Consider the following 15,794-nt stretch of genomic DNA (forward strand, 5'->3'; position numbering starts at 1 on the left):
TATCAGAGTTCTTTGAGCTAAAAAGCTCAGTAATTATAATACATCTGTTGGGCCCCGAAACCTTTATTAAATTTTATTTAGACAAAATTATAGAAAACAATTCGGTATGCTTCAATTAAAATTTAGCCAAACTATTTTCTCATACACACTGCATTCCCACTACCACAACACACATATACACAACCACATACACCAGTAACATTAAAAGTTAAAAAGTAATTTGCAATTCAAGTATGTTTGTTAAAATAATTACTACAGTTGTATACGAATGTTCAGTGAGGTAAGAGAAAATTGTTTATTACTGAATAATGAAAAAATATTACGCTTGTCCATTGGGTGGCAGCAAAACTCTTCCATATTGTTAAATTCTCAAAGCCTTTGTCTTCAGTGTCTTCATGCTAAATTTGATAGATTATACTACACACAGAGGAAAATCCTCAATTCTTCCCTCTCAGGAATGGGCTGCAGAAGCAGTGAGATTAGTGCTGCATTGAATTTAAAGTTTTACTGGGTATAGAAGAAATTATCTTTTGAATTTAAAAAACAACAAATTTTGTTATTTTATTCTTCAATTCAATCCAAAGGTTTGTGTCAATTACGTGTCAGTACTATGCTGGAAACTTTCTATTTTCATGAAGTTGGCTCCAGCGGGTAGAACTCTACACGGAAAAATAAACATCTGCAACATCAAAAACATCCGGCTTCAATCTCCATCTTCCCTCTCAACAGCCTCCTGTCATCTGAGCAAACACTCCTTCTTTCCAAAAAGTTACTACTTGATTGGAAATTTAAGCTAGAGAATCACCATAACACAGCATCAAAATTACTCTGTTTATCTAAAATTGTATAAGTAACGCAAGGATATCCACTCCATCCCTAAGGTCAGAAGTTCTAGAGGGCCCAAGTCTATCCTCAAGATTCAGTTGTAAGATGCCCCTCTTGCCCCTACCTTCATCAATATCCTGAGGTGTAACAGAAAGAAGTCCAAAAGAGGACAAAACTATGCAAAGTGCAAGGATAGGATCTGAAGCACCTGTAGAGTGATTGTTGCCTGTGTAGTAAGAGAAATTCTGGAACACAAGCAGTGTGATGATACTCCTTCTACAGTGGCTGGACTCAATGCATGAGGAGGATAAGGGCTTCTCACTCACAGGATAGGTTGACGAGAAGATCAGGCTGCCCCATTCTGCAGTGCCTCAGGTGGCTCCTGGACCAACATAGCTCCTATGCTTTTACATAGCATCCTCTACAATGTTCTTCAGTTAGCCCAACCCCAAGAGCATGTTCTGTGCCATGTACCAGGCTCAGGCATCCAAACTCTGTATCCACGGCCCTTCCTCTACATCTCATTACCCGCTCCCACCCTGAGTGCCTCTTTTGGCCTTTAAATGCAAAAAAAAAAAAAAATACATATATATATATATATATAATTTCTCCAATTTCATTCACCAGAGACAACTAGTTTTAGTACCTCAAAGTTTTCTTTTTCCTGATAATTACCACCTAACGAATTGTTTCTAACCTTATCAACTTCATTGAGATATATTTTTGTACAACAAACTCCATATATTTTAAGGGTTCAGCATGATGAGTTTTTGAAAAATCTGCACCTCCATGTAACCTCTATCTTAATCAAGATACATCTCTCAAAAAGCTTTCTCATGCCATTCCCAGTGAAAACCCTGCCTCCCAAGCAACTACTGATACAATTTCTATCACCATAGTTTAGTTTTTCTGTTCTAGAATTTCATATAAATGGAACAATTCAGGATTTACTCTTTTGTGATGCTTTTGTGACAGGTTTCTTTTGCATACATAACGTTTATGAGATTTACTGAAGTTGTTGCATGTATTAATAGTTCTTTCATGTTTATTGCTGACTCATATTTTATTGTATGAATATACCACATTCTCTTATTTACAAACTTTGAATTGTTTCTATATTTTGGCTGTCATGAATAAAAATGTTATGAGCATTCTTCTACCAGTCTTTTTATGAATACATATTGACATTTCTCTAGGGTAAATATACAGATGTTTCCACTAGAAAATGGGGACACAGCGTAGATGTATGCTTAACTCTCTAAGAAACTGCCGAACTATTTTCCAAAGTGTTGTATACTTTTACACTCCAATGAGCTATATAAGAGAGTTCCAGTTACTTTACATCTTTACCAATGCTTGGTATTGTCTGTATTTTTAATTTTGCCCATTCTAATGTGTGAAGTGGCATCTTCCTGGGGTTAATTACACTACTATTTTTAAGCCCTCTTAGTTCCCCATGTAACCCTAATGTCCATATAGGTGAGCTGGGGCATAGGGGTTGTGCCACGTATGTGGAACAGATGGACAGATACCTTTATCTCTTTGGCCTTCAGGGTCTCCAAGCCCAGAACAGCCAGATACTCTAGACTGGTCACTTCCAGATCTAAGGGTATCATTCATTTACCTCAAAGTGTCAAACAAATAGCATGTTCAATGTATGCCATATGAAAAAAGCCTGGGAAGCACTTTAAAACATACTTGCCCTGTTCTGTTCATTTCAGTCAGCATCTCTTGACACTCAACTGTTAATTCTCTTCCTTTCACTTGTATTGCTCTTTTCTTTCTTTGTTCTGGGAGCAATGGAGGGAGGGTCAAAGGCCCCCGTGGAGCAGACAGGTTCAGCAAAGATTTGGTTGTGGATTTAAAAAAGTAGTCCCAGCCGGGCACAGTGGCTCACGCTTGTAATCTCAACATTTGGGTGGACAAGACGGGCTGATCGCCTGAGACCAGGAGTTCAGACCAGCCTGGCCACCTTGGTGAACTCTGTCTCAACCAAAAAATACAAAAATTAGCCAGGTGTGGTGGCGGGTGCCTGTAGTCCCAGCTACTTGGGAGGCTGAGGCAGGAGAATCTCTAGAATCCAGGAGGCAGAGCTTGCAGCGAGCCGACATCACACCACTGCACTGCAGCCTGGGCAACAGAGCCAGACTCCATCTCAAAAAAAATAAAAAATAAAAAGTCCCAGAATGGGTCTACTACATCCTAAGATCCTGCCATTAAGCATATGACATGACTTATACATGGTATAAAACATGAAATCTGGCAAGTCATGCAACTTTCCATCAGAATCACCTAAAATCACTGTTCTCAAGAAGGTCCATTAAATAATCAATTTAGAGAATCTTCTTCCTCCCATTTTTATTTTATACATTTTATGCTTACAAAATGTACATTTTGGGAAGATGTGCCCCTGTGGCTTTCCTAGCTTATCTACATATCCTTCTCCCCACATACTATCATGTGTTGTCACTCACCAGTTACAGAATCATGGAAGGTGATTTACTCTACATTCACTATGTTTGGGGGAATCTTCTTTGGCAGCATTTTGTGCTGGGTCCTTGTTTTAAAAATTTTTAATTTCAAGTTCCAGGATACATGTGCAGGATGTGTAGGTTTGTTACATAGGTCAACTTGTGCCACGGTGGTTTGCTGCACCCATCAACCCAACACCTAGGTATTAAGCCCCACATGGATTAGCTATTTATGCTGATACTCTCCCTTCCTCAACCCTCCCCAAAGAGGCCCCTGTGTGTGTTGTTCCCTCCCTGCGTCCATGTGTTCTCATTGTTGAGCTCCCACTTGTAAGTGATAACATGCAGTGTTTGGTTTTTTTCTCTTGTGTTAGTTTGCTGAGGATAATGGCTTCTAGCTCCATTCATGTTCTGGCAAAGGACACAATCTCATTCCTTTTTATAGTATTCCATGGTATAGTATTCCATGGAATACTATACCATGCATAGTATTCCATGGTATATATGTACCACATTTTCTTTATTCAGTCTATTATTGATGGGCCTTTGGGTTGATTCCATGTCTTTGCTATTGTAAATAGTGCTGCAGTGAACATACACATGCATGTATTTTTATAATAGAACGTTTTATATTCCTTTGGATATATACCCAGTAATGGGATTGCTGAGTCAAATGGTATGTCTGGTTCCAGATCTTTGAGGAATCACCACACTGTCCTCCACAATGGTTGAAATAATTTACATTCCCATCAACAGTGTAAAAGTGTTCCTATTTCTCCACAGCCTCGCCAGCATCCATAGTTTCTTCACTTTTTCATAATCACCATTCTGACTGGTGTGAGATGGTATCTCATTGTGGTTTTGATTTGCATTTCTCTAATGATCAGTAATGTTGAGCTTTTTCTCATATGTTTGTTGGCCACATAAATGTCTTCTTTTGAGAAGTGTCTGTTCATGTCCTTTGCCCATTTTTTGATGGGGTTGCTTTTTTCTTGAAAACTTGTTTAAGTTCCTTGTAGATTCCAGATATTAAACCTTTGTCAGAAAGATAGATTGCAAAAATTTTCTCCCATTCCTCCATGTCTGTTCACTCTGATGATAGTTTCTTTTCCTGTGCAGAGTGCTTTAAGTTTAACTAGATTCCATTTGTCAATTTTTGCATTTGTTGCAATTGCTTTTGATGTTTTTTGTCATGTAATATTTACCGGTGCCTATGTCCTGAATAGTATTGCCTAGATTTTCTTCTAGAGTTTTTATAGTTTTGGGTTTTACATTTAAGTCTTTAATCCATCCTGGCCTAATTTTTGTATAATGTATAAGGAAGGGGTCCAGTTTCAATTTTGTGCCTATGGCTAGCCAGTTTTGCTCGCTAGCCATAGGCACATAGGTCCTTTTTTTAAAACTTTGATATGCATAAACCCATCATGGTAACCTTGAATCAATAATTGCCTAGGCTGGAGTACAGTGGCATGATCTTGGCTCACCGCAACTTCCACCTCCTGGGTTCAAGCGATTCTCCTGCCTCAGCCTCCCAAGTAGCTGGGATTACAGGCATGCACCACCACGCCCGGCTAATTTTGTATTTTTAGTAGAGATGGGGCTTCTCCATGTTGGTCAGGCAGGAATTTTATGGTTTTGGTTCTTCCATTTAGGTTAGTGACCCATTTAAAGTCATAAGAAAACACTCCAAAAGATATTTATTGTGCCAAGATGATAAAAATATGGGGATTTGTTTATTTTTTCCTCTTTTCCAAAACTTAAGTAATGTACACATATTAATTTTTAAAGAAAACAAAAATTCAAAGTAAATTTTAAGATTGTAAAGCATATTTTTATAGCTAGACAAATATTCAAAATTTTATATACTCTTTCTGCTTTTTATGTAACATCTTCTCTGTTCTTCAATGTCTCATACTTCCTATTTGAAACAAGAGCCATCATTGCAAAGCACTCCATGCCCGTAGGATATTGGTGTTTTATGACATTTCTAGGCTCCTGTGGTTTTTCCAGCTCTTGATCCAAGGCCCTTATGAAGCCCAATAACACCTCTTATCCTTAAGCCCCATGATATTCCCTGTAATCGCTATTATTTCCTCATGTTTACAGCAAACTAACTTCAGCAGCTTCAGTTGTTTGGCATGAAACGTTTCCTGACAAAGACAGAGAACAAAGATCCCTAGTGATGAAAAACCATCAATTTGCTGCTACTGTATGAAGGGCTCAAAAGACACAGCAGAGAAACCTGTCATGTCCTAAAGAGGTGGTTAAGAAAGTCATTACCAAAAGCCATTGCAGCTGCATCCTTGATTTGAGTTACAGGATAAATCAGTTAACAGTCATTTTAGTTATGAGGACAGCTAATTCTGGAAATTGTCTGTGAGAAATTTCACCCCTCTTTTCTTCTACAAGTAGCCACTTAGTTTATGCTTTTAAAGCAAAACATATGCCTTAAAGGTCAGAGAGATAAGTAATACTCTTCAAGTACCAAAGTTAATCAGAACAATTCATTATTCAAATGCTCATATTTACTTACATTTTCAAATAGATGTTATTATTCTCAGTTTATAGATGAGGGCACTGAAGCTCAGAAAACTATTTTGCTTGAGATCTCAAACCTATTAAGTGTGAATACTAAAAGCCCTAGGATTTTTATTCTAAGTTAGTGGTCTTCCCACCCATCCAGAGCTACTTCTTTAAGACAAGAATACAGGGCATGCTGATCTCAGTGGAGGCCAGTCTTATGAATACAGACAGCTAAAGAATGTGCCGAGGGGTTTAAGGCAACATTCCCTACACCAAAACATGCCTCTCACTGCCTAATATTATTTCTTCATCTTTTGACTCAGGTCAGGAGGAATTTAACTTAGGTGAAAGCAATAACAATGTTTGCCTTTATCAGTGATGGATATCAACATCATGAAGCTTTTTTACCATACTTATGTCTACATCCCTCCATTACCCTTGCCCCTACAAATCCAGATTCCATATATCTGAGGTAGGACTAGCACATGTGTATACTGAAAAAATTCCCCAGAGGATTCTGAAGTACTGTTCTAATTTAAGAATGGCCTCATAAAGATTTCTTGATAGATAACTGGAAGCAAATAGACATGGAGTAAATTTTATTTTTCCTTTAAAATAAATGTATGATCAACTCTGTATCAGGCGCTGTATCAGGCAGTGGGAACATACTAATGAACAAGTCAGGTACGGGCATTGCTTTCGTGAAACTTGTATCTCATTTTGTTGCAGTGTAACAATTAATTCTATTCTATCCATAAAAGAGTCAAGTATTAAAAGATAATAGGGGAGATGACAAAAAGGAAAACAAAGATAAATCATCCATACTTTAAATTTTAGGAAAGTTAACAGTAATTAAAAAGAAGCAAAATAAATATTAAGGCTTGAGAAATAGATATATACTGATGTTAAAAAGTAAAGTCATGCATTACATAACGACAGGAGTATGTTCTGAGAAATGCATCCTTAGGTGATTTCATCATGTGATCAGAGTCCACTAACACAAACCTAGATGGGTTAGCCTACTACACACCTAGGCTATACGGTATAGCCTATTGCTCCTAGACTACAAACCTGTACAGCATGTTATTGCACTGAATACTGCAGGCAATTGTGAAACTAAGTTTTTGTGTGTCTAAACATATATAAAGATAGAAAAGGTACAGTAAAAATATGGTTTAAAAGAAAAAAAAAGGTACACCTGTATAGGGCAGCTCCATCATAATCTTATAGGACCACCATTATACATGTAGTTCCTCTTTGATTGAAACGTCATTATGTGGTGTGTGACTGTAATATTCTAGCTAAATCCAGCTTATCCAAGCAGTAACTCAACAGACTTGCAGTAACCTATTCTAGATATTATTAAAACACAAACACTAGGCAGGGCGCGGTGGCTCACGCCTGTAATCCCAGCACTCTGGGAGGCCGAGGCGGGTGGATCACGAGGTCAGGAGATCAAGACCATCCTGGCTAACACAATGAAACCCTGTCTCTACTACAAATACAAAAAATTGGCTGGGCGCGGTGGCTCATGCCTGTAATCCCAGCACTTTGGGAGGCCGAGGTGGGCGGATCACCTGAGATCCGGAGTTCGAGACCAGCCTGACCAACATGGAGAAACCCCATCTCTACTAAAAATACAAAATTAGCCGGGCATGGTGGCGCATGCCTGTAATCCCAGCTACTCCGGAGGCTGAGCCAGAAGAATGGCTTGAACCCGGGAGGCGGAGGTTGCTGTGAGCAGAGATCGCGCCATTGCACTCCAACCTGGGAAGCAAGAGTGAAACTCCGTCTCAAAAAAACAAAACAAAACAAAAATTAGCCGGGCATGGTGGCCGGCGCCTGTAGACCCAGCTACTCAGGAGGCTGAGGCAGGAGAATGAACCCAGGAGGCGGAGCTTGCAGTGAGCCGAGATCGCGCCACCGCACTCCAGCCTGGGTGACAGAGCGAGACTCTGTCTCAAAAACAAAAATAAATAAATTTTTAAAAAATTAAAAATAAAAAAAACACAAACACTGGAGAGAAGCAGCTTAAAATAAGGGAGGAAAGCATAATGATATAAAATTAAGTAAAGTAATATTTAGTTTGCTCAGAGGGAATAAACATCTTGCGAAAGAAAAAAATTAATGAGGTTCTTAAAAGTATTTCTCTATCTCTTAGACAATTGGTAATTATCATGAACTACTACTAGTCATTAACATAGAAAACTGGGCTAGACAGAGATCTAAGAGTTATGCACCCATGATTAACTTTGATTGGAGAAAACGAACAACGTATGAGATCTCGTTTAATATTACTTTCTTTAATTCCATGTCTTCCCCTTCCTGCCACCTCAATTTCCACCATTTAATTTGGCACATGATGCCTCTCATAATCTGGTCTGTCTCTCAGATCTCATTACCCCAAATTTTCCACGGCCCTTACCCACTGTATGACCAGTGATCCGGTAGTGCCAAACTACTTTTAGTTTCTCAAGTAAGCTATCATCTTTAATGGCCATTTGTTTTGCATATTTTCTTCCCTCTGCTTAGAACAGTCTTACCATTACCTTGAAAAAGAAATCAGACTATATTAGTTTGCGAGGGCTGCCATAATGAAGTACCACAGACTGGGTAATGACATAAATTTTCTCAGAGTTCTGGAGGCTAGAAGTCCAACATAAGTCAGCACAGTTGATTTCTTCTATGAGGTCTCTCATTGGCTCGTAAATGGCTGTTTTCCTGTGCTTTCACATCATATTTCCTCGTCCATGTCTGTGTCCAAATTTCTTCTTCTCATAAGGACACTATTCATATGAAATTAGGGCCTACCCTACTCATCTCATTTTAACTTATCTCTTTAAAGACAATATCTCCAAATATAGTCACATTCAAGGTTACTGAATGCTATGACTTCAATATATGAATTTGGGGAGAGAGTAAAATTCAGATTATAACAAATTGTTACTGTTTATAATACAGCTTTATAGTAATTTCTTCTAAGAATTTTTCATCTTGAATCTTTCCATCTCAGTCTGGCTTAGGTCTCCTTCCTCAGAACTTCCAAAGCACTACATGTATTCTTCTATCACATTAAAGGATATGTTTCCTCACTCTGCTCTAAGATGTGACTTTCTTTTCCTTATCCCAGCACCTATCCCTGTACCTCACACATGGTAAGTGTGCCATACTCTTTGTACCCTGAAGTATAAGCCCTGTAGCCTGGCTGTATTGTGATAGTATTTCATTGGATCGGGAATATAGAATTAGAAAACATAGACAATTAGTGCCTTCTTTGTAATGTTGAGTTTAAGAGATATCTATATAGCAATACGTAGCAAGGAAGTGGAAATACAGACATGAAACTCAATGGAGAAAACCATGCTGAAAGTATGATTTGGTGAATGGGTATGATCACTCAGGGAACATGTATAAATGAGAATAGCATGGAAAAATCTTTAAAGAATAACAAATTTTTGAAACGGCAGGAGAAAGAATAAATAGAAAGGTTAGAGAAGCAAAAGGAGGCTAAGAGAGAATAGTTTCTCTTCCCATTTATACTATTTTCCGTACTAGCATCAAACTTTGTAGTGAGCTGTTTAACCTTTATACTGCCACCAGGAGTCTCCAACAACTTCTGCAACGCCTGACAGAGCTCTCAACAAGTATCTTATAGCTGTCGTTACAAGGGCTTTTGCAACAGTAACATTCCTTGAGAAACAAGACCAGGTAGGTGCCTCATAACAGTGTTAGATATACTTGATTGAGCTGAAGTCCAGAGAAGTCCTTCAAGTTACTCTTGGTCTGTAGCTTACTGAACACCAAGTAGTCTCTTGTACTGGCAACTTTGTCACACAATGAATCACTGAGACATACTCTCCCTATCACAAGAATTGAGACTGGCTGTTCACCTAGAACACAATGAAGACCAATATATAGATTGCATAAGGTTTGATGAGCACCCAGAGCAGACTGAAAAGAACTCGATGTTCTGAATAAAAAAATTAAATCATGTAATAGGGACTCTATTATTTTGATTCTAGAAATTATCTATCTTCAAAAAAAAATGAGAAAAAAATTATTTAAGTCCATCTCCTAGAATAAAAAAAAATAAGATTAGGCTGAACAAAGCTGACATTTATTTCTTAAACTTTTTCCTTTTTCTAATTATTCCTCCAGACAACTGCAATTAAATTTTATATATATGTACTTTCATATTAAATGTTTAGAATTTTCACTAACATGAAAACGTTTAGTACAGCAAAGTAAAGACTGAACAATATTACTCATAGACCTCCTACCTCATTAACATTTTGCATATTTGTTTCCTCCATACGTTTTGTCCCGATGTGTCCGGAATTGGTGGGTTCTTGGTCTCACTGACTTCAACAATGAAGCCACGGACCCTTGCGGTGAGTGTTACAGTTCTTAAAGGCGGCGTGTCCCGAGTTTGTTCCTTCTGATGTTCGGATGTGTTCGGAGTTTCTTTCTTCTGGTTTGTTCCTGGTCTCCCTGGCTCAGAGGTGAAGCTGCAGACCTTCGCGGTGAGTGTTACAGCTCTTAAAGCGGTGCGTCTGGAGTTGTTCTTTCTTCCAGTGGGTTCAGTGGTCTACTGGCTTCAGGAGTGAAGCTGCAGACCTTTGCCATGAGTGTTACTGCCCGTAAAGACAGTTTGGACTCAAACAGTGAGCAGCAACAAGATTTATTGCAAAGAGCAAAAGAACAAACCTTTCACAGTCGGGAAACTGTACCCCAGCTACTTTTCACTGGTGGTGGGGGGGGGGGCAGCCTGCTTTTATTCTCTTATCTGGCCCCACCCACATCCTGCTGATTGGTCCATTTTGCAGAGAGCTGATTGGTCTGTTTTACAGAGAGCTGATTGGTCCATTTGAACAGGGTGCTGATTGCTGCGTTTACAATCCCTGAGCTAGACACAAAAGTTCTCCAAGTCCTCACCAGATTAGCTAGATAAAGAGTGTGGATTGGTGCATTCACAAACCGTGAGCTAGACACAGGGTGCTGATTGGTGTGTTTACAAACCTTGAGCTAGATACAGAGTGCTGATTGGTGTATTTACAATCCCTTAGCTAGACATAAAGATTCTCCAAGTCCCCACCAGACTCATCAGCCCAGCTGGCTTCACTTAGTGGATTCCGCACCAGGGCTGCAAGCGGAGCTGCCTGCCAGTCCTGAGCCCGTGCTTCCGCACTCCTCTGCCCTTGAGCAGTTGATGGGACCGGGCGCCCTGGAGCAGGGGGCGGCGCTCGTCGGGGAGGTTGGGGCAGCGCAGGAGCCCACAGAGCTGGGAGGCGGGGAGGCTCAGGCATGGCCGACTGCAGGTCCCAAGCCCTGCCCTGCGGAGAGGCAGCCAAGGCCCAGCGAGAAATCCAGCGCAGCAGCTGCTGGCCGAGGTGCTAAGCCCCTCACTGCCCGGGCCGGCGGGGCCGCTCGGAGTGCGGGGCCCGCCAAGCCCACGGCCACCGGAACTAGCGCTGGCCCGCAAGCGCTGTGCGCAGCGCCGGTTCCCAACCGCGCTTCTCCCTCCACACCTCCCCGCAAGCTGAGGGAGCCGGCTCAGGCCTTGGCCAGCCCAGAAAGGGGTTCCCACAGTGCAGCGGCGGACTGAAGGGCTCCTCAAGCGCAGCCAGAGTGGGCGCCAAGGCCGAGGAGGCGCAGAGAGCGAGCAAGGGTTGCGAGGGCTGCTAGCATGCTGTCACCTCTGACCGAGCCATTATAAAATAAATTACAAACATTATACTTCAAACTAATCACTTTATCATACATTTCCAGAAAATAAGTGTTCTCTTACCTGTTAACAGTGCTGTTATAACATCTGACAAATTTAGAGAACTTCTTAATGTTATATATATTTACCAGGCCACATTTAAATATTGCCATTTCTTCCCACAAAATGTTTTATAGATTTTTTAAAATCAGTTTTTAAACTAAGATTTAGTCAAATACCATGCATTGTCTTTGACTGTTATGTTATCTTTTCATCTAAAGCTATTTCCATTCCCTTTCCTTTTTTCCTCCATGATACAGACTTAGCAATGAGACCAAATTGTCTTGCAGAATTTTACATACTCTTGATTTGTCTGTTCTTTGTGGTATCCTTTAAATTGATCCTGTATCACCATTATTTCCTATAAATTGGAGGTTAGAACTGTAGGCTGAATTAAATTCCAATTAAGCATTTTGAACAAGAATATTCCATGGGTGATGCTGTGTACAATATTGTGTATCACATTAGAAGGCATATAATGTTTGATATCCCATTATTAGTGAAATCCCTGTAGGACTTCTTTTTTTTTTAATTTCTTGTTTTTATTGACAAATAATAATTGTACATATCTATGGGGTACAGGGTGACATTTTGATACATGCATACATTGTGTAAAAATCAAATCAGGGTATTTGGCATATACATAGCCTCATTCATTTATCATTTCTGTGTGGTGAAAACATTCAAAATTCTCTCTTTCAGCTACGTTTAAATATACAATAAAATGTTGTTAACCATAGTCACCCTACTGTGCAATAGAACAGAACTTATTCCTCCTAACTGTAATTTTATACTCATTGACCAATCTCTCCCTGTGCTCTTGTCCCCTTCCCTCCTAGCCTCTGTTAATCACCATTCTACTCTCCACTTGTACGAGACCAACTTCTTTAGATTCCACATATGAGTAAGATGATATGGTATTTTTGTTTTTGTGCCTGGCTTATTTCATTTAATGTCCTCCAGGTTCTTCCATGTTGCCACAAATGACAGAATGCCATTCTTTTTTTGTGGCTGAATAGTATTTCAGTGTGTGTGTGTGTGTGTGTGTGTGTTTACACACCACAATTTCTTCATCCATTCATCCATTCATGGACATTTAGGTTGATTCCATGTCTTCGCTATTGAGAATAATACTGCAATATACGTGGGAATGTAGATAATCTCTTTGACATGTTCATTTCCTTTGAATATACACCATGTAGTGGGATTGCTGGATCATATGGTAGTTCTATTTTTAATTTTTAAAGAAATCTTCATACTGTTTTCTGTGATGGATGCACTATTCCCAACAATGTGTAGGAGTCACCCTTTCACCATATCCACAACAGCATTTGTTACTTTTTGTCGTTTTGATAATAGCTATTTTAATAGGAGTGAGGTGATACCTCATTGTGGTTTTGATGTGCTTTTCCCTGATGATTACTAATGTAAATCATTTTTTCATATATGTGTTGGCCTTTGTATGTCTTCTTGTGAGAAATATCTATTCAGGTATTTTGCCCATTTCTTAATTGGATTTTTTTTATTGTTTTGCTGTTGAGTTTTTTGAGTTCCTTCTATATTGATATTAACCTTTTGTCAGATGCATAGTTTGCACATATTTCGTCTCATTTTGTTGATTGTCTTTTCAATCTTTTTTTTCCTTTGCTGTGCAAAAGCCTTTTAGTTTTATGTAATCCCATTTGTGTATTTTGGCTTTTGTTGCCTATGCTTCTGTGGTCTTACCCCAAAATTCCTTGCCTTATGTTTCCCCATGTTTTCTCCTAGTAGTTTTATCACTTTTGGTCCTCTACTTAAGTCTTTAATCCATTCTGAATTGATTTTTTTTTATATATAGTGAAAGATAAGGGTCTCGCTTTATTCTCCTGCATGTGGATATCCAATTTTTTTCAGTACAATTTATTGAAGAGACTGACCTTTCTCCATTGCGTATTCTTGACACTTTTGTTGAAAATCAGTTAGCTGTAAGTGCATAGATTTATTTATTCTTCTCTATTCTGTCTCACTGGTTTGTGTGTGTCTATTTTTATGCCAGTACCATGCTGTTTTGGTTACTATCGTTTTATAGTATAGTTTGAAATCAAATCATATGATGCCTCAAGGTTTGGTATTTTTGCTCAAGATTGCTTTGGTTATTCAGGGTCTTTTATGGTTTCCTATAAATTTTAGGATTGTTTTTTCTATTTCTGTGAAGAACTGCTGACCTACCAAAATGTAATGTAACACATTTGTCTTTTCTAAGCCACCAAACTTGCACTGATCTGTTATAGCAGCAATAGAAAACTAATATATCTACATAAGTTATTTATTTATCAAGGATTAAGTGTATGAGCATGTGTGTGTATGTGTGTTGTACATCATTCATATTCCAAACCAGGTATTTGGCTTCTATTGAACTATAAACAAAATCCATGTCCTGTCACCATATAAATAGTTATACTATGGAATTACTTTTTTCTAATTTTTATGTCACAGAATGGGAGTTTTCTGGTTTTTCAAGCACTCTGTGTTGTCTATCAAACTTACGGCTTTACTGTATGAAAACAGCAACATAGAGTATCCGAGAAAGTACTGATTTCTGGAAAGTATTATCACTCTCAGATAAGAATGTTGCTTATATGGAAATTTTTCAGCATTGTCTAGACAGCTTTGGAATCTTTATAAACATCATATTACTCCTTTCTATCCCCTACTTTTTCCTAATAGAAAAATGATGGGCTTTTTCACATAGCCAAAGCAATCCTAAGCAAAAAGAACAAAGGTGGAGGCATCACACTACTCAACTTCAAACTTTACTCCAAGGCTACTGTAACCAAACCATGGTATTGTCATGGGATCCTTGGGGTGTCTCTTCACCAGCCAGAAACCTCTGTGGCCAGTGGTGCCGTCTACCTGAGTATTGCTCACACCTGCTGGGCTCATTCTGCCCACTCAGCCTGGCTAGCTGCACTTGGCTCACACTACCAGCCCAGATTTCACACCTGCCAAGGGTGAGCCAGGCATGGACCAGTGAAGGGTGTGTGAGTGAGTGCAGGGTCCAGCCACTGAACACAGCCAGGCATGCCAGCAGCTCCAGGTGCTGGCACAGGTGCTAGCTCCACGCGAAGCTACGGCTGGACCAGATGCGCTGCACACAGCTTCTGCTGTGGGCACCCACAACTGGATGAGGGAAATGCAGTGGCACCTGAAAATTTGGAGATGCCAGGAACCACAGAGCCCAAAAGAGGGTGTCACAGCCCTGGCTCGGGGAATCCCTAAGTCTGGGCTCCCCGAAGGGCTGCAGCTCTTCTCTCCTCATCACCCACAACATGGTGAGCATGGGGGCGTGTTTCAGCCCTGTTTGTGTTACGGCTCTTTCAGTTCCGCCATTCAGTGGGTCCAGAATTCCCATCCTGCGTCCAGAAAGAATGAGGTACGTAGGCAACTGGAGGGTGAGCAAGGCAGAGAGGAGCTTCATTGAGCAACAGAACAGCTCTCAGGGGACCTGAAATAGGTAGCTCCTTTCCACAGGCAGGTCATCCTGATGTGTGTCCAGCTCTCAGCAGAGAAGAGATCCACAGTGGGCAGCTCCTTTTCACAGGCAGGTCGTCCGGACATGTGGAGACTCGTAGTGTGTAACTCCTTTCCACAGCTGGTAATCCTGATGTTTGTGTGAGTCTGGCTGGGTTTTTCATGGTCTCAGAAGGGAGTAAATGTATGCTGATTGGTCCACAGGCAGCCATGGACAGGCCTGGAAAAAGCACCATAAGTTCTCACTCCAGGCTGTGAACTCCACCTGAAACTGACAGTCCAGCCCCCAGTTTTCAGGCCATCCATGGCTTGAAGGTGGGGCTTCACTAGGGACCCGCCCCTTTCTGCCCAAGAGCCTGTCTGCCTCCTGCCACCATCAACATGTCATCCATGGCACCCAGGCAGTTCCTACTGAGGAGCACCTGAAGGCCTGTGCTGAGCTGCCCTCAGCCCCTATTGGCCTCCCTCCCATGCTCATTGGCACCCAAAGTCCAGAGGAGGCCCAGGCAGCAGGAGGCTGGCCTGTCAGTGCCACCCCAAGCGCGTGCACACCTGTCTGGGTTGCAACAACACCTAGGCTCAGCCACAACTGTGCTGCACCCTGGAGTGGGGGCTGGGAGTTGGGAGAGGACAGGCAATGGGAGCGGGCACTTTCCAGCCTGTGGGAGCAAGGAGGTTTCTGGGCCCCCAAGAGCACAGGG

At 40.5% G+C, this 15,794-nt stretch overlaps 1 protein-coding gene across 2 annotated transcripts in view; it reads right to left on the reverse strand.

Moving 5' to 3' along the window:
• TFEC (transcription factor EC) overlaps nucleotides 1-15,794 on the reverse strand; it is a 273,116-nt gene that overhangs the window by 233,398 nt on the left and 23,924 nt on the right. Inside the window, exon 1 of one of the 2 annotated variants that reach the window (XM_054495510.1) lies at nucleotides 10,100-10,311. The exons of the other annotated variant lie outside the window; for it this stretch is intronic. The gene's annotated coding sequence lies outside the window, so the exon portion shown is untranslated. Of the gene's footprint in view, nucleotides 1-10,099; nucleotides 10,312-15,794 lie in introns of those variants that run through there. 2 annotated transcript variants of the gene reach the window in all.

The sequence above is a fragment of the Pongo pygmaeus genome, chromosome 6 (assembly GCF_028885625.2).
Source record: "Pongo pygmaeus isolate AG05252 chromosome 6, NHGRI_mPonPyg2-v2.0_pri, whole genome shotgun sequence".
NCBI lineage: Eukaryota > Metazoa > Chordata > Mammalia > Primates > Hominidae > Pongo > Pongo pygmaeus.